Genomic DNA, 19,297 nt, shown 5'->3' with positions numbered 1-19,297 from the left:
CACTTGTCTCACAAAAGAACTTGCTTGGTTCCTATTCATCACTATAGTCTGCTCAGAACACCCTACCAGCAGAAGTGCAGCTATAATGTAACCTAAAGGGTTTGGTCTCAGGCTGGGAGACTTGGGTTCAAGTCTCAGACCTGCCACTTCCTGTGTGACCTCAGGAAATTCACTTTGATTTTGATTTTACTTTCAATTATCTGCACTTCAGGTATTCTGTCCATGAAACAGAATTTTGGAAATATGAAAAGAATTCTAAATTCCCTCCAGTGTTCAGTTCAGTTCAGGTCAGTCACTCAGTCGTGTCTGACTCTTTGCGACCCCATGAATTGCAGCACACCAGGCCTCCCTGTTCATCACCATCTCCCGGAGTTCACTCAGACTCACGTCCATCGAGTCAGTGATGCCATCCAGCCATATTGTCCTCTGTCGTCCCCTTCTCCTCCTGCCCCCAATCCCTCCCAGCATCAGAGTCTTTTCCAATGAGTCAACTCTTTGCATGAGGTGGCCAAAGTACTGGAGTTTCAGCTTTAGCATCATTCCTTCCAAAGAAATCCCAGGCCTGATCTCCTTCAGAATGGACAGGTTGGATCTCCTTGCAGTCCAAGCGACTCTCAAGAGTCTTCTCCAACACCACAGTTCAAAAGCATCAATTCTTCGGCGCTCAGCCTTCTTCACAGTCCAACTCTCACATCCATACATGACCACTGGGAAAACCATAGCCTTGACTAGACAGACCTTAGTTGGCAAAGTAATGTCTCTGCTTTTGAATATGCTATCTACGTTGGTCATAACTTTCCTGCCAAGGAGTAAGCGTCTTTTAATTTCATGGCTGCAATCACCATCTGCAGTGATTTTGGAGCCCCCCAAAAATAAAGTCTGACACTATTTTCACTTATTCCCCATCTATTTCCCATGAAGTGATGGGACTGGATAACATGATCTTCGTTTTCTGAATGTTGAGCTTTAAGCCAACTTTTTCACTCTCCTCTTTCACATTCATCAAGAGGCTTTTTAGTTCCTCTTCACTCTCTGCCATAAGGGTGGTGTCATCTGCATATCTGAGGTTATTGATATTTCTCCCAGCAATCTTGATTCCAGCTTGTGTTTCTTCCAGTCCAGCGTTTCTCATGAAGTTAAATAAGCAGGGTGACAATATACAGCCTTGATGTACTCCTTTTCCTATTTGGAGCCAGTCTGTTGTTCCATGCCCAGGCCTAACTGTTGCTTCCTGACCTGCATATAGGTTTCTCAAGAGGCAGGTCAGGTGGTCTGGTATTCCCATCTCCTTCAGTATTTTCCACAGTTTATTGTGATCCACACAGTCAAAGGCTTTGGCATAGTCAATAAAGCAGAAATAGATGTTTTCCTGGAATTCTCTTGCTTTTTCCATGATCCAGTGGATGTTGGCAATTTGATCTCTGGTTCCTCTGCCTTTTCTAAAACCAGCTTGAACATCAGGAAGTTCAAGGTCCACATATTGCTGAAGCCTGGCTTGGAGAATTTTGAGCATTACTTTAGTAGCATGTGAGATGAGTGCAATTGTGCAGTAGTTTGAGCATTCTTTGGCATTGCCTTTCTTTGGGGTTGGAATGAAAACTGACCTTTTCCTGTCCTGTGGCCACTGCTGAGTTTTACAAATTTGCTGGCATATTGAATGCAGCACTTTCACAGTATCATCTTTCTAGATTTGAAACAGCTTAATTGGAATTCCATCACCTCCACTAGCTTTGTTCATGGTGATGCTTTCTAAGGCCCTTCAGTGTTAAGGGATGCCACATCCTCTGTACTATAAGGCAAATAGAAATACTATAAGGCTTGACCTTTTCAATCATTTAAAAATATACCAGAATTCAAGAGATAGTTCTAGAACTTCTCCTACGTGTCAGATACTATGTTCTGTACTTAAAAAAAAAAAAAAAAAACTAGAAGAATAAAAGAAAGACCCTGTTCTAAAGTAACTCACAAAACCTAGACTGAGAGGTAAGTCCAGAAGAAATTTCAACACAAAGAAACACAAAGAGATTTGGAGTGTTGCAGAATTTGTAATGTAAAATCAATGGGTGGGGAACTGAATTTTTATTTTTTTTATTTTTTAGAATTAATTTTTAATATAAATTTATTTATTTTTATTGGAGGTTAATTACTTTACAATGTTGTATTGGTTTTGCCATACATCAACATGAATCTGCCACAGGTATACACGTGTTTCCCCATCCTGAACCCCCGTCCCTCCTCCCTCCCTGTACCATCCCTCTGGGTCATCCTAGTGCACCAGCCCCAAGCATCCAGTATCATGCATCGAACCTGGACTGGCGACTTGTTTCATATATGATATTATACATGTTTCAATGCCATTCTCCCAAATCATCCCACCCTCGACCTCTCCCAGAGTCCAAAAGACTGTTCTATACATCTGTGTCTCTTTTGCTGTCTCGCATACAGGGTTATCGTTACCATCTTTCTAAATTCCATATATATGCATTAGTGTACTATATTGGTGTTTTTCTTTCTGGCTTACTTCACTCTGTATAATAGGAACTGAATTTTTAAAGTTCAGAGAAGATAGTTTTTAAGTTGAACTCCTGATAGATAGTCTTTGTGTGCTTAAAGTATTCCATCCAAAGTGATAAATAAAGGATAAATTCTAACTACCACTTACTATATTAACTTCACAGTCATAACTGTGAAGTGACAGATGTGGAGTTAAGTTGAGAATTTTAAAATGAAAGAAAGACAGGGTGGAAGGAAGAGAGGGTTGGGAAAAAAAATGATACCCCTCATATAAATAGGTGAATATAGGAAAATCTCTTTGAATATCTTTGAAAATAGATTAAATTGTCTTCTTAGATGAGAGGGTTCTAATATAATTAGCCAATGCTGTTCTTCTAAGTATTTATTGAACATAGGCCAGATGTTGTTTGGAAAATAGGGGTAAACCTGACAAGTGGTGAAGAACCCAAATAGATAACATTTCCTCCTGCCTTGGAATACTGTGATGCTTCCCAAAAAGGATTGAATTAATACAAGATTGAATGAACTTTTATTCAAAATTAATAAGTAATATATAAAATAATAGGCATGATGCATGCTGACCTTGGCACCAAGTGCAAACATAGAAAATAATTCCTGAAAGATAAAATTAGTGAATCCAGCTCAAAAGTTTGGAGGACAAAACAGCATGAGGTCACTTATGGTCTTTTTTCTCCATTGCATTACTTGTATCCTCTTTCGGAATTACCAGCTCATGTTTTTGCTTAAGAAGCTTCACCTTTCTTCCACTCTCCACTTCTCAGTGACACCAGAGAACACAAACATGAATCATTCATCTGTTCTGACCTCACTGTCCCTACTCATGGTTTCCTAACCAGCTCAGTCAAGTCATACTGAAGGTAAGGTTTTGGAGACTAGGCAACTTCAATCTTCTGTCACTCAGGCCTTTGAGACATATACCATTTGCTCACCGTTTCTATGGTTCTCCAGTGTATGTTCCTCTAATACTTCCAAACAGTCTTTCAAAATATTGTCAGTGAGCACTTACTATATATATGGTATTATGCTGGGCTTTTCTTTCACAAAACCTCACCCACAGAGCAAGGTGAAGAACACATAGAGAAGCTGAAACAGTAGTGTGCAGCCAATAATAATAATAATAATACTGATGTTTTGTAGCATTTGACTGTTTTGATTGTATAAATACTCATACAAAGTCTTATTTCAACCTATCAATACTATATAAATAGAAGGGTTCTAATTGTTCTACATGCATCATCTCATTTAATCATCAATTCCAAAGTAAGCCCTTTGCTAGTGCTTATGTTTTACAGAAAAGGTAATTAGGTCTAAAACATAATTAAATAACTTGTTGAAATCCAGTAGCTAGTAAATAGTGAAATGAGATGCAAACCTATTAGTCTGGGTCTATAACCTGCACTTTTAGCTTCTATTCTCCACTGTCTCTCTTAGAAAATATATTCCTTTAAAAGCACCAAAAGGGGGTACTGAATAGACTTGGGACCAGAGAATCAAAGAAATGATCTAAAAGGTTGTCATAGTTAAAGCCTTGAAAATTAATGAGTTCTGTGATGGAGACTTCCACTATGCTTCCTACAAAGTACAAGAATAGACTACCACCTCCCTTCTCCCTCATAATTAGGTGTTACTATGTGATTGAGGTGTGCATACATGAGAGGGACAGTTCTTGTTCAGGCCTGGTTCAGAGATCCTTCATTATCTCTTCCCCCCTGCTCCACAAAAGTGGGGATTCTCCAAAGACCTATAGTACAAGAGAAAGAAACAGCTCTTTTTACAGCTCCCTCTTTAGCTTCCCTCCTTTCCCCAGTTCTCACCTCTCTAGGTCATCACAGAGTACATTGAAACAGAAAGAGCCTGGGTTCCAGGATGGATGTGAAGAAGGCCTCCCAATGAGAAATACTATCACTGGACTCTGAAGCAAATGAGAAATGTATTCTCATTGTGTGAAGTCTCATTATTCTGGATTTTCCATTTATAGCACCTAGAAATACCTTGCATATTGCAAAGAGAGAGTCAGACAAAAGAGGCTAGTGTTCTAAGCAGAAAGAACAGAGTGAATGAAGGGTTAGGACGACATGCAAGAAATTGGTAAAGATATCAATATATTTGGAATATGAAGCAGGAGGAACAAAGAATCGAGGTGTTGGGTTTTAAATGTAAACAGAGCTATGGCATTAAAGTCTTGAAACCATATGAGAAATAGAAAATAACTTAGAATATTGGGTCACCCAGACAATCTCCTGGAGGGTCAGGGAAACAGGACCAAAGGCTCTGTAGCCATGAATCATGGCAAAATCACACCATAATACTGCTTAATTAGAAACATCACTGCTCCTATGACTAGTGTTAGACCCCACAACTGAACTCCCACATGGCCAAGGCTGGATATAGGTTCTGTTGCTTCAGAAAATCAAACATAACTGCCATCATGCTTGCTAGAGTGGTTTTTCCCAATGTGCTTTTTGTTTTGCAGCACTAGCTTCTAAGTTGAAGTTTGGTGAGAATATTCCTGCTGGAAAACAGCAAAGTCACCTACATATATCCTGGCTACAAAGGAAGGAGAAAACTTTTTTTTTTTTTTTTTTTTGTCTTCTACACTGGTGGGCAGTGGCTTCCATCACAGTAAATTCTTCAAATGTAGAAGAGTGTTCAAAGGTGCTGAATGGCCAAAAACAATGACAATTGTTTGCCTGGTGAGGTGATACAGGAATAATTAGGGCTGAAGTCTTCATTCATCTTCATAAAAGCAAAGGATTGACAGGGGCAGAAACTCAGGGTCAAAGGTAAGAGGACTTATCTCAGAAGAATGAAGAAACTAAGAAGGGAAAACCAACATCAATGCACAAACACGCTCATGGTCTTTAAAACACGGGGTCTTCAAAACTAATTTGAAAATGAAATTACAAAAAACATAACAGAATTGACTACCAAAAGCTATTCTATGCAGAATCCTTATACAAAAATTAATCCACACAATTACTCCCTATGTATTTCATAAACCCTGGTTGACTTATACTGGTTTACTCAAAATAGAACAGAAGTGAAAGTACTAGTCCTTCAGTTGAAACAGGACAAAATTATTCAGTAAACCTAAGAAACGAAAAGGGATAGTGGCTATTAATGATGCAAGGAATATCTGATGAAGGATATGGTATCTGTGGTTGAAACCTATAACTCAGTTACACAAGAAGTTAAATGAGATCCTTCTAGCAAAATGTAGTGGGTTGCAAAGGCCCCAGGAGGTGTTATTGTTAGAAGAAAATAACCCTATCAGAATTGGGCAGCCATGAATTAACTCTCAATTTACTGAACCATTGAACAACTAAGTTACGTTAACATTGTTGAGCCTCTCATGTGTACACAATACTGGGCCAGGAAACCACTAATGGAAAGACAGGCAACTGATGCAGTTCTTGCCCTTAAAGAACTCACACTCAAGTGAGGGAGTTTGATGTGTAGACAACAATTATAACACATGACAAAAGGATACAGTATCTATAATAGACATCAGTGAAGTATTCTAGGTTCAGAAGGAGAAAGTAATGAATCCTGGAGTGGATTGAATTGGTTAGAAGGAAAATGTGTCATCTGAACTTTAAAAGATGAGAAACAGTGTGATAGGCAAAGGAAAAAAAAAAAAAAAAAGACACTTCAGTGCCAAAAGGCCGAGTTGTACAAGTGTAAGTTCTGACTGGGAATGACTAAGAGGGCTATACCTGGTTCCAAATTGGGAAAGGAGTACATCAAGGCTGTATATTGTCAACCTGCTTATTGAATTTATATGAAGAGTACATCATGCGAAATCCTGGGCTGGATGAAACACAAGCTGGACTAAAAATTGCTGAGAGAAATATCAGTAACCTCAGATATGCAGATAACACCACCCTTATGGCAGAAAGTGAAGAGGAAGTAAAAAGCCTCTTGATGAAAATGAAAGAGGAGAGTGAAAAAGCTGCCTCAAAACTCAACATTCAGAAAACTAAGATCATGGCATCCAGTGCAATCATTTCAAGGCAAATAGATGGGGAAACAATTTAAACAGTGAGAAACTTTATTTTGGGAGACTCCAAAATCACTGCAGATGGTGACAGTAGCCATGAAATTAAAAGACACTTGTTCCTTGGAAGAAAATCTATGACCAACCTAGACAGCATATTAAAAAGCAAATACTTGCTTTTTACTTTGCCAACAGAAGTCCATCTAGTCATAGCTATGGTTTTTCCAGTAGTCATGTATGGATGTGGGAGTTGGACTATAAAGAAAGCTGAGCACTGAAGAATTGATGCTTTTGAATTATGGTGTTGGAGAAGACTCTTGAAAGTCCCTTGGGCTGCAAGGAGATCCAACCAGTGACTCCTAAAGAAAATCAGTTCTGAATATGCATTGGAAGGACTGATGGTGAACCTGAAGCTCCAATAGTTTGGCCACCTGATGCAAAGAACTGACTTATTGCAAAAGACTCTGATGCTGGGAAAGATTGAAGGCAGGAACAAAAGGGGATGACAGAGGATGACATGGTTGGATGCCATTACCGACTTGATGGACATGAGTTTAAGCAAGCTCCAGGAGTTGTTGATGGACAGGGAAGCCTGGCTTGCTGCAGTCCACGGGATCACAAAGAGTCAGACATGACTGAGCAACTGAACTGACACCTGCAGTGTTGGGTACTAGGACAGAGAGTGGTGAGTGGATTATGGATCTGGAAGGATAAGTAAAGACCAGATGATCAAGGACCTAGAATAGGGTGATATCTAAACCAGGGCACATTTGAGGGAAGAAAGGTGATGCTGAAACCACAGGTGTAAATCATCTCCCCTTCTGAGCAAACTGAGATTAATGGCTGTCCTAGTCTTTAGTAACATAGCATGGATATTTTTCTGTTAACCAAGCAAGACATCCAATGTGTTTGAACCCAGTAGTGTGGATCATGGCTATAAGTTAGATTTCTCACTGTGTAGCACTGTAGCTCACAGGCTAAAAAGAAGCTGTAGAAAGCCATTATAATAGCTTAGTATGGGTGAAAACTGAGGCCCTGCTGGGGCAGAAACAGTGGGGTTTAGAGTACAGTTGTAGAAGGTACTGCGTAGGTATGGATTTGTAAACAATTTACTGAGTTTTATAACATAAACAGTCAAGTACAGGCTAGGACCAACAAAATTTCAGTGTAGAGTATAGGAAGAAACCACTTTCACAGTCTGAGCTCTAATGATAAGAGTTCTATTCCACTCACTGAGGAGTCTGTCCTTAATCACTTGCCAAAATAGGCTAACAAGTCAGATTTAACAATACAAAACTACCTACATTGTACAAATTAGGAGTCAACCAGCAGGATTCCCTGCATAAACATATTTTTCCCACCTGCTATTTACTACTACCCGAAAAGCCCTCATTTACAATGCATCCATCAGATCTTAGAGACCATTTCTGGCTTCAGCTGTTCTTAAATAAAATTCAAATATCCTTGGAAGGAAAGATCCTCAGATCGTTATCAGTCTCAATTATGCTTCTCTTATCATCACCTCTCCTATCACATTCAGTTACTTTCATGCATTATCCATATGGTAGTCTTTGTTCTTCTCTGGTCTCCATTTTGGGGTCACAATTGCTATACTGTGCCCCATATAATGCACAACAGGTGTTCATGCCAAATTTTCTATTCCACAGCTGTAAAATCTTAGACAAAGTCATTTAGTCTCTTGAGTTTCCCTGTCTCTTACCTATCATCTATGAAATGAAATTATTATAATCTACTTCCCAAGTTGTTAAGAAACTTGTACAAGAACATCCCTGCTAACCTATAAGTCATTGTGCAAATATAAACCAATATTTGCATTCAACTAGCATAGTTCTTCTGGGCAAACAAAAGCACTCAGCAATTACAACAGGACTCATAAAACAGGAGGTCTCCATAAGTATTCTCTGAATCATTTATTTTTGGCTCTTTTTTTTTTTTTTTTCCTTATCTCTTATGCTTAACCATGTGTAGCTGGGTTGAGGTTGACAGAAAATTGAGCACTACTCAGACCTGGACTTAATGATGTCGCTGAACTCATTCTGCCCATCGTCAGCTCTGGCCTCATGTTCTCCATACTTGGCCATCTTAGTTGGGTTTCAATATAAACCAAAAGCTTGACAAGATCCTTTTTTGGAGGGGGTTTCAGGATTGGGAACACGTGTACACCCATGGCGGATTCATGTTGATGTGTGGCAAAACCAATACAATATTGTAAAGTAAAATAATAATAAAAAAGAAAATAAAGACTTTAAATTTTCTATAATTATCAATATCAATACCAATTTCCACCAGAGATGCCAAGGATCCGAGACCCCAGAAGAGGCAATTGCACAGGACTACCCACTGACTGAGCGCTCCTTGTAATCTACATGTTCAAGGTCAGGAGGGGGCGGCAGTGAGGAGATACCCCTCATCCAAGATAAGGAGCAGTGGCTGCAATTTGCTAGAGTAGTCATGAAGAGATACCCCACGTCCAAGGTAAGAGAAACACAAGTAAGATGGTAGGTTTTGCAAGAGGGGATCAGAGGGCAGACACATTGAAACCATAATCACAGAAAACTAGTCAATCTAATCACTCTAGGACCACAGCCTTGTCTAACTCAATGAAACTAAGCCATGTCTTGTAGGGCCACCCAAGATGGGCGGGTCACTGTGGAGAGGTCTGACAGAATGTGGTTCACTGGAGAAGGGAATGGCAAACCACTTCAGCATTCTTGCCTTGAGAACCCCATGAACAGTATGAAAAGGCAAATGATAGGATAGTGAAAGAAGAACTCCCCAGGTCAGTAGGTGCCCAAAATGCTACTGGAGATCAGTGGAGAAATAACTCCAGAAAGAATGAAGGGATGGAGCCAAAGCAAAAACAATACCCAGTTGTGGATGTGACTGGTGACAGAAGTAAGGTTCAACACTGTAAAGAGCAATATTGCATAGGAACCTGGAATGTCAGGTCCATGAATGAAGGCAAATTGGAAGTGGTCAAACAGGAGATGGCAAGGGTGAACATCAACATTCTAGGAATCAGAGAACTAAAATGGACTGGAATGGGTGAATTTAACTCAAATGACCATTATATCTACTACTGTGGGCAGGAATCCCTTAGAAGAAATGGAGTAGCCATCATGGTCAGCAAAAGAGCCTGAAATGCAGTATTTGGATGCAATTTCAAAAATGACAGAATGATCTCTTTTCGTTTCCAAGGCAAACTATTCAATATCACGGTAATCCAAACTACTCCCCAACCAGTAACGCTGAAGAAGCTGAAGTTGAAAGGTTCTATGAAGACCTACAAGACCTTTTAGAACTAACACCCAAAAAAGATGTCCTTTTCATTATAGGGGACTGGAATGAACAAGTAGGAAGTCAAGAGATACCTGGGGTAACAGGCAAATTTGGCCTTGGAATACGAAATGAAGCAGGGCAAAGGCTAATAGACTTTTGCCAAGAGAACGCACTGGTCATAGCAAACACTCTCTTCCAACAACACAAGAGAACACTCTACACATGGACATCACCAGATGGTCAACATCGAAATCAGATTGATTATATTCTTTGCAGCCAAAGATGGAAAAGCTCTATACACTCAACAAAAACAAGACTGGGAGCTGACTGTGGCTCAGATCATGAATTCCTTATTGCCAAATCCAGACTTAAATTGAAGAAAGTAGGGAAAACCACTAGACCATTCAGGTATGAACTAAATCAAATCCCTTATGATTATACAGTGGAAGTGAGAAATAGATTTAAGGACTAGATCTGATAGAGTGCCTGATGAACTATGGATGGAGGTTCATGGCATTGTACAGGAGACAGGGATCAAGACCATCCCCATGGAAAAGAAATGCAAAAAGCAAAATGGCTGTCTGGGGAGGCCTTACAAAAAGCTGTGAAAAGAAGAGAAGTGAAAAGCAAAGGAGAAAAGGAAAGATATAGGCATCTGAATGCAGAGTTCCAAGGAATAGCAAGGAGAGATAAGAAAGCCTTCCTCAGGGATCAATGCAAAGAAATAGAGGAAAACAATCAAATGGGAAAGACTAGAGATCTCTTCAAGAAAATTAGAGACACCAAGGAAACATTCCCTGCAAAGATGGGCTCCATAAAGGATAGAAATGGTAGGGACCTAACAGAAGCAGAAGATATTAAGAGATGGTAAGAATACAAAGAAGAACTGTACAAAAGAGATCTTCAGGACCAAGATAATCACGATGGTGTGATCACTCAGCTAGAGCCAGACATCCTGGATGTGAACTCAAGTGTGCCTTAGAAAACATGACTACGAACAAAGCAAGTGGAGGTGATGGAATTCCAGTTGAGCTATTTCAAATCCTGAAAGATGATACTGTGAAAGTGCTGCATTCAATATGCCAGCAAATTTGGAAAACCCAGCAGTGGCTACAGGACTGGAAAAAGTGAGTTTTCATTCTAATCCCAAAGAAAGGCAAAGCCAAAGAACACTCAAACTACCACACAATTGCCTTCATCTCTCACACTAGTAAAGTAATGCTCAAAGTTCTCCAAGCCAGGCTTAAGCCATGCGTGAACCTTGAACTTCCAGATGTTCAAGCTGGTTTTAGAAAAGGCAGAGGAACCAGAGATCAAATTGCCAACATCTGCTGGATAATTGAAAAAGCAAGAGAGTTCCAGGAAAACATCTATTCCTGCTTTATTGACTATGCCAAAGCCTTTGACTGTGTGGATCACAATAAACTGTGGAAAATTCTGATGGAGATGGGAATACCAGACCACCTGACCTGCCTCTTGAGAAACCTATATGCAGGTCAGGAAATACCAGTTAGAACTGGACATGGAACAACAGACTGGTTCCAAATAGGAAAAGGACTATGTCAAGGCTGTATATTGTCACCCTGCTTATTTAACTTCTAAGCAGGGTGCATCATGAGAAATGCTGGGCTGGAAGAAGCACAACCTGGAATCAAGATTGCCAGGAGAAATATCAATAACCTCAGATATGCAGATGACACCACCCTTGTGGCTGAAAGTGAAGAGGAACTAAAAAGCCTCTTGATGAAAGTGAAAGTGGATAGTAAAATAGTTGGCTTCAAGCTCAACATTCAGAAAACTAAGATCATGGCATCTGGTCCCATTACTTCATGGGAAATAGATGGGGAAACAGTGGAAACTGTGTCAAACTTGATTTTGGGGGGCTCCAAAATTACTGCAGATGGTGATTGTGGCCCTGAGATTAAGACACTTACTCCTTGGAAGGAAAGTTATGACCAACTTAGATAGCATATTCAAAAGCAGAGGCATTACTTTGCCAGCAAAAGTCCATCTAGTCAAGGCTATGGTTTTCCCAGTGATCATGTATGGATGTGAGAGTTGGACTGTGAAAAAGGCTGAGCGCCGAAGAATTGATGTTTTTGAACTGCAGTGTTGGAGAAGACTCTTGAGAGTCCCTTGGACTGCAAGGAGATCCAACCAGTCCATTTGAAAGGAGATCAGTCCTGGGTGTTCCTTGAAATTACTGATGCTAAAGCTGAAACTCCAGTACTTTGGCCACCTCATGCGAAGAGTTGACTCATTGGAAAAGACTCTGATGCTGGGAGGGATTGGGGGCAGAAGGAGAAGGGGATGACAGAGGATAAGATGGTTGGATGGCATCACTGACTCGATGGATGTGAGTCTGAGTGAACTCTGGGAGTTGGTAATGAACAGGGAGGCCTGGCGTGCTGAGATTCATGGGGTTGCAAAGAGTCGGACACGACTGAGCGACTGAACTGAACTGAACTGAGCATAGTTCTCAGCAATTGTGTGTTGATTGAATAATGGGGCAAATAGCAGTGAGTTGTTTCACTCAGTCACATCCAACTCTTTGCGACCCCGTGCACTGCAGCACACCAGGCTTCCCTGTCCATCACCAACTTCTGCTGATGAGCTTACTTGAACTCACATCCATTGAGTCAGTGACGCCATCCAACCATCTCATCCTCTGTCATCCCCTTCTCCTCCTGCCTTCAATCTTTCCAGTTTCATGGTCTTTTCTAGTCAGTCAGTTCTTCACATTAGGTGGCCAAAGTATTGGACCTTCAGCTTCAACATCAGTCTTCCCAATGAATATTCAGGACTGATTTCCTTTAGGATGGACTGCTTGGATCTCCTTGCAGTCCAAGGGACTTTCAAGAATCTTCTCCAACGTCACAGTTCAAATGCATCAGGTCTTCAGAGCTCAGCCTTTTTTATGGTCCAACTCTCACATCCATACCTGACTATTGGAAAAATGATAGCTTTGACAAGATGGACCTTTCCTGGCGAAGTACTGTCTCTGTTTTTTAATATGCTGATCAGGTTGGTCATAGCTTTTCTTCCAAGAAGCAAGTGTCTTTTAATTTCATGGCTGCCATCACCATCTGCAGTGGTTTTAGAGCCCCAAAACATTAAATCTTTCACTGTTTCCATTGTTTCCCCATCTATTTGCCATGAAGTGATGGGACTGGATGCCATGATCTTAGTCTTCTAAATGCTGAGTTTTAAGACATCTTTTTCACTCTTCTCTTTCACTTTCATCAAGAGGCTCCTTTGTTCCTCTTTGCTCTCTGCCATAAGTGTGGTGTCATATCTGAGGTTATTGATATTCTCCTGGCAATTTCAAGTTGTTGCAAGAAATTTCAATTTCTCCTGTGTTTCACCTAGCCTGGCACTGCATATAAGTTAAATAATCAGGGTGACAATATACAGCCTTGATGTACTCCTTTCTCTATTTGGACCTGTCTGTTGTTCCATGTCCGGTTCTACTGTTATTTCTTGACCTTCATACAGATTTCTCAGGAGGTAGGTCAGGTGGTCTGGTATTACCATCTCTTTAAGAATCTTCCACAGTTTGTTTTGATCCACAGAGTCAAAGTCTTTGGCACAGTCAATAAAGCAGAAGTAGATGTTTTTCTGGAACTCTCTTGCTTTTTTGATGATCCAATTGATGTTGGCAATTTGATCTCCAGTTCCTCTGCCTTTTCTAAATCCAGCTTAAACATCTGGAAGTTTGTGGTTCATGTACTGCTGAAACCTGTCTTGGAGAATTTTGAGCATTACTTTGCTACTGTGTGAGATGAGTGCAATTTTGTGGTAGTTTAAACATTCTTTGACAGTGGCTTCTTTGGGATTGGAATGAATACTGACCTTTTCCAGTCCTGTGACCACTGCTGTGTTTTCCAAATTTGCTTGTATACTGAGTACAGCACTTTCACAGCATCATCTTTTAGGATTTGAAATAGCTCAACAGGAATTACATCACCTCTTCTAGCTTTGTTCATAGTGATGCTTCCTAAGGCCCACTTGACTTTGCATTCCAGGATGTCTGGCTCCGGATGTGAGTGATCACACCTTCATGGTTATCTGGGTCATGAAGATCTTTTTTGTACAGTTCTTCTGTGTATTCTTGCCATCTCTTCTTAATATCTTCTGCTTCTGTTAGAGCCATACCATTTCTGTCCTTTATTGTACCCATCTTTGCATGAAATGTTCCCTTGGTATCTCTAACTTTCTTGAAGCGAACTCTAGTCTTTCCCAGTCTATTGTTTTTTTTTTTCTCTATTTCTTTGTACTGATCACTGAGGAAGGCTTTCTTATCTCTCCTTCCAATCTTTGGAACTCCACATTCAGATGGGTATAATGTTCCTTTCCTCCTTTGCCTTTAGCTTCTCTTCTTTTTTCAGCTATTTGTAATGCCTCCTCAGACAACCATTTTGCCTTTTTGAATTTCTTTTTCTTGGGGATGGTCTTGATCGTTGCTTCCTGTAGAGTGTTATGAACCTCCATCCATAATTCTTCAGGCACTCATTCTATCAGATCTAATCCCTTGAATCTGTTTGTCACTTCCACTGTATAATCGTAACAGATTTTATTTTGGTCATACCTGAATGTTCTACTAGTTTTCCCTACTTTCTTCAATATGTCTGAATTTTACAATAAGGAGTTCATGATCTGAGCCACAGTCAGTTCCCAGTCTTGTTCTTGCTGGCTGCATAGAGCTTCTTCATCTTTGGCTACAAAATATATAGTCAATCTGATTTCAGTTTTGGCCATCTGGTGATGTCCATGTGTAGAGTCTTCTCTTGTGTTGTTGAAAGAGGGTGTTTTCTATGACCAGCGTGTTCTCTTGGCAAAACTCTGTTAACTTTTGCCCTCTTTCGTTTTGTGTTCCAAGGCCAAAGTTGCTTGTTACTCCAGGTATCTCTTTACCTACTTTTGCATTCCAGTCCCTAAAATGAAAAGGACATCTTTTGTGGGTGTTAGTTCTAGAAGATCCTGTAGGTCTTCATAGAAGCATTCAACTTCAGCTTCTTTGGCATAACTGGTCGGGCATAGACTAGGATTACTGTGATATTGAATGGTTTGCCATGGAAATGAACAGAGATAATCCTGTTTTTGAAATTGCATCTAAGTACTGCATTTCAGACTCTTTGGTTGACTATGATGGCTACTCCATTTCTTCTAAGGGATTCTTGACCACAGTAGTAGATATAATGGTCATCTGAATCAAACCCACCCATTCCAGTCCATTTTAGTTCACTAGTTCCTAAAATGTCAGTATTCACTCTTGCCATCCCCTGTTTGTCCATTACCAATTTACCTTGATTCATGGACCTAACATTCCAGGTTTCTATTCAATATTGCTCTTTATAGGATCAGACTTTGCTTCCATTGCCATTCAGATCCACAACTGGGTGTTGTTTTTGCTTTGTCTCTGTCTCTTCATTCTTTCTGGAGTTATTTCTCTACCAATCTCCAGTAGCATATTGGGCACCTACTGACCTCAGGAGTTCATCTTTCAGTGTCCTATCTTTTTGCCTTTTCATAATGTTCATGGGGTTCTCAAGGCAAGAATACTGAAGTGGTTTACCATTCCCTTCACCAGTGGGCCACATTTTGTCAGCATTCTCCACCATGACCCGTCTGTCTTGGGTGGCCCTACATGGCATGGCTCATAGTTTCATTGAGCTAGACATAGCTGTGGTCCATGTGATCAGTTTGGTTAGTTTTCTGTTTTTGTGGTTTTCATTCAGGCTGCTCTCTGATGGATAAGAAGAAGAGGTTTATGGAAGCTTCCTGATGGGAGAGACTGACAGATGGGAAAACTGGGTCTTGTTCTGATGGACAGGGCCATGCTCAGTTCAGTTCAGTCACTCAGTAGTGTCCAACTCTTTGTGACCCCATGAATTGAAGCACGCCAGGCCTCCCTGTTCATCACCATCTCCCGGAGTTCACTCAGACTCATATCCATCGAGTCCGTGATGCCATCCAGCCATCTCATTCTTGGTCGTCCCTTTCTCCTCCTGCCCCCAATCCCTCCTAGCATCAGAGTCTCTTCCAATGAGTCAACTCTTCTCATGAGGTGGCCAAAGTACTGGAGTTTCAGCTTTAGCATCATTCCTTCCAAAGAAATCCCAGGGTTGGTCTCCTTCAGAATGGACTGGTTGGATCTCCTTGCAGTCCAAGGGACTCTCAAGAGTCTTCTCCAACACCACAGTTCAAAAGCATCAATTCTTCAGCGCTCAGCCTTCTTCACAGTCCAACTCTCACATCCATACATGACCACAGGAAAAACCATAGCCTTGACTAGATGGACCTTAGTCAGCAAAGTAATGTCTCTGCTTTTGAATATACTATCTAAGTTGGTCATAACTTTTCTTCCATGGAGTAAGCGTCTTTTAATTTCATGGCTGCAGTTACCATCTGCAGTGATTTTGGAGCCCCCCAGAATAAAGTTTGACACTGTTTCCACTGTTTCCCAGTCTATTTCAATCTTTAATCCAATTTTCTGTTGATGGGTTGGCTGTGTTCCCTCCCTGTTGTCTGGCCTAAGGCCAAACTATGGTGGAAGTAATGAAGATAACAGTGACCTCCTTCAAAAGGTCCTATGCATGTACTGCTGTGTTAAGTGCCCCCGACCCTCGGACAGGCCACCACCGACCCACTCCTCTGCCAGAGACTCCTGTACACTCATGGGCAAATCTGAGTCAGTCTTTTGTGGGGTCACTGCTCCTTTCTCCTGGGTCCTGGTGCACACAAGTTTTTTTTTGTGTGTGTGCCCTCCAAGTGTCTGTTCTTGGGGAAAATGACAGTTCTCCCAGAAACAGGCCACGAGGGAGGTGTACAAGCTCTCAGCAGGTTAGGGCCAGGTTGAGAACAATGATGTTGGAACACAGAGTGGTGTATTTGTCTTTCTCTGATGCTAGGCAAAGAGGACATTCCACACTCTCTAGGCTCCAGAGCCTTTCTCAAGCAGGGCCCCTGGAACTTTGGGTCAGATAGACCCAAGTTTCCCAGATAATCTCTGCTTTCCTAAGCTGCCTGATCTGCAATTTTCCTCATCATAATTCACTATTCATATGTCAGCTGTGTGGCCCAAATGCAATCTGTTATTCTAATTTGCTGGTTTGGTTGTTTATCCAGGTTTCTTCATCTGCTTCTCTTTGAATTTGTTATCTAAATATATATCTGCTGAGCTTGAATTATTTTTACTTCTTTTCCTTTTAGCTACCCAGCCAATTTTGAAAGCTGCTTCTCCAAACAGTCAATTTATAAGTCAGTAATTTGGAACAATTTTAAACATAGCTCAGTCTCATTTTTATGAACCCCCTCCTTCCTTTCTGCTTTCCTCCCCAAGAAATGCCTACTCAGTAAGTATCATGAACTGTGTAAGAAACGTTGAGACATAATGAAGCAAAGCGCAGAGAAAGTGGTTGGTTGAACTATTCACAAAAGGAAACACCAGGTCTGAAGAAAAAAATGCTGATACCAGGGAGGTTTCTTGAAACAGGCAGCACTCACTCCAGAAAAAAAAAAAAAAAAACTGCAATAAAACTGACTGGTAGTTCCGTTGGTGGAACATTTGAAGTCTAGGAGCAATGAAGCCATGAGGGACATTAAGCAGAGAAGATGGTTCAATCATCATACCATTTATACAAGATCCTCATGGAGAGGACAGCTTATTTATCAGTATTAGTACCTGTGTTCAAGAGTCTCTACAAAGTTAACGTTGCAAAGATGGCCATATCCCAGCTCAAGTTAGCTCTCAGCCCATCAGTTGCCATTTATCTGGGTCAGTGATACTTAAGAATTGAACAAATTAGAATGAAAATTGCCTAGCATGGTTTGAGATGTCCTCCTCACCACCACCCCACCCCACCCCACTCTTTTCTGTTAGAGAATCGTCTGTAATCTTCCTACACTTTGTGTATACAAATCACCAATAAAGGTCTCTAGTGATCTATTCAAGTTTAAGAATTAACTTCCTTAAGGATACAAAAGTTTTGTAAAAAATCTAATTGTCCATAAATACACAAACATTTGATTTGCTATTGTACTGGGGAAACTAGATCACAGTGGAATGTAATATTTTCCAGAAGAAAATATTTGGATCTAAAATAAGGGATCAGGAAGAACAAACTGGTAAAGGGAAGAGAAAAATCTGTCTGAAAGAGCCACCCACACGGTGAGCACTGAATAGGCCTTGGATGTGGATCTAAGCTGATAAGTAGCAGAAATGTGCATTCATACATATCTTCACAAGCATCTCTCTGCAATGGTTAATCTCAAGTTAATCCAGCATCTCCACTTCAATTTGAGTTTGAAGGGGGCTCATTTAAGTAGGTAAAAAAAAGTGCCCCAAATATGCACATATGTTAACAAATCAAAGAAATTCACTTCCAGAAAAAAAGAGCAGAATTATAAGCCTGGATTTGTTATTGTATAATAATAGATGAAGAGAGAGAAGAAAGAATGGGAATGAAAGGAAGAAAAAAGAGGAAGAGAAGAGAGGGAGAGGAGAGGGAGAGAAGGAGAGACAGACTTTCTTAGCATTAAATCCCAGTTCTGTGACCCTGAATAAGTCCCTCAACCTCCTTGAATCCTAGCTTTTTCATCTTTAACAAAGTAAAATAAGACCTTTGCTGAAAAACATTGTGAGGATTAAGTGTGAGATAATATTTATAAAGAATCTGGCACATAACGCTCAGTCATGTCTGACTCGTTGCAACCCCCAGATTGTAGCCCACCAGGCTTCTCTGTCCATGGGATTCTGAAGGCAAGAATACTGGAGTGGACTGCTATTCCCTTCTCCATGGATCTTTCCAACCCAGGGATTAAACCTGGGTTTCCTGCATTACATAAAGATTCTTTACCATTTGAGCTACAGGGAAGTCCTAAAGGGCAGTGGGGAGATATGATAGTAATAACTTATGACAACAACAATATTGATGAAAAGGAAAAGGGAGACAAGGTGAAAAGGGAGGGAAAGGAAAATATATCCACAAAATCTGACATAGTAGAAAAAAAGGAAGTAGCAATTCCAAAGCCTTTGACTGTGTGGATCACAATAAACTGTGGAAAATTCTGAAAGAGATGGGAATACCACACCCCCGACCTGCCTCTTGAGAAACCTATATGCAGGTCAGGAAGCAACAGTTAGAACTGAACATGGAACAACAGACTGGTTCCACATAGGAAAAGGAGTACATCAAAGCTACATATTGTCACCCTGCTTATTTAACTTACATACAGAGTACATCATGAGAAATGCTGGGCTGGAAGAAGCACAAGGTGGAATCCAGATGGCCGGGAGAAATATCAATAACCTCAGATATGCAGATGACACCACCCTTATGGCAGAAAGTGAAAAGGAACTAAAAAGCCTCTTGATGAATGTGAAAGTGGAGAATGAAAAAGTTGGCTTAAAGCTCAACATTCAGAAAACGAAGATCATGGCATCCGGTCCCATCACTTCATGGG

Source organism: Oryx dammah, unplaced genomic scaffold, assembly GCF_014754425.2.
Source record: "Oryx dammah isolate SB20612 unplaced genomic scaffold, SCBI_Odam_1.1 HiC_scaffold_17, whole genome shotgun sequence".
NCBI classification, from domain to species: domain Eukaryota; kingdom Metazoa; phylum Chordata; class Mammalia; order Artiodactyla; family Bovidae; genus Oryx; species Oryx dammah.
Note: the sequence above shows the minus strand (reverse complement) of the source record.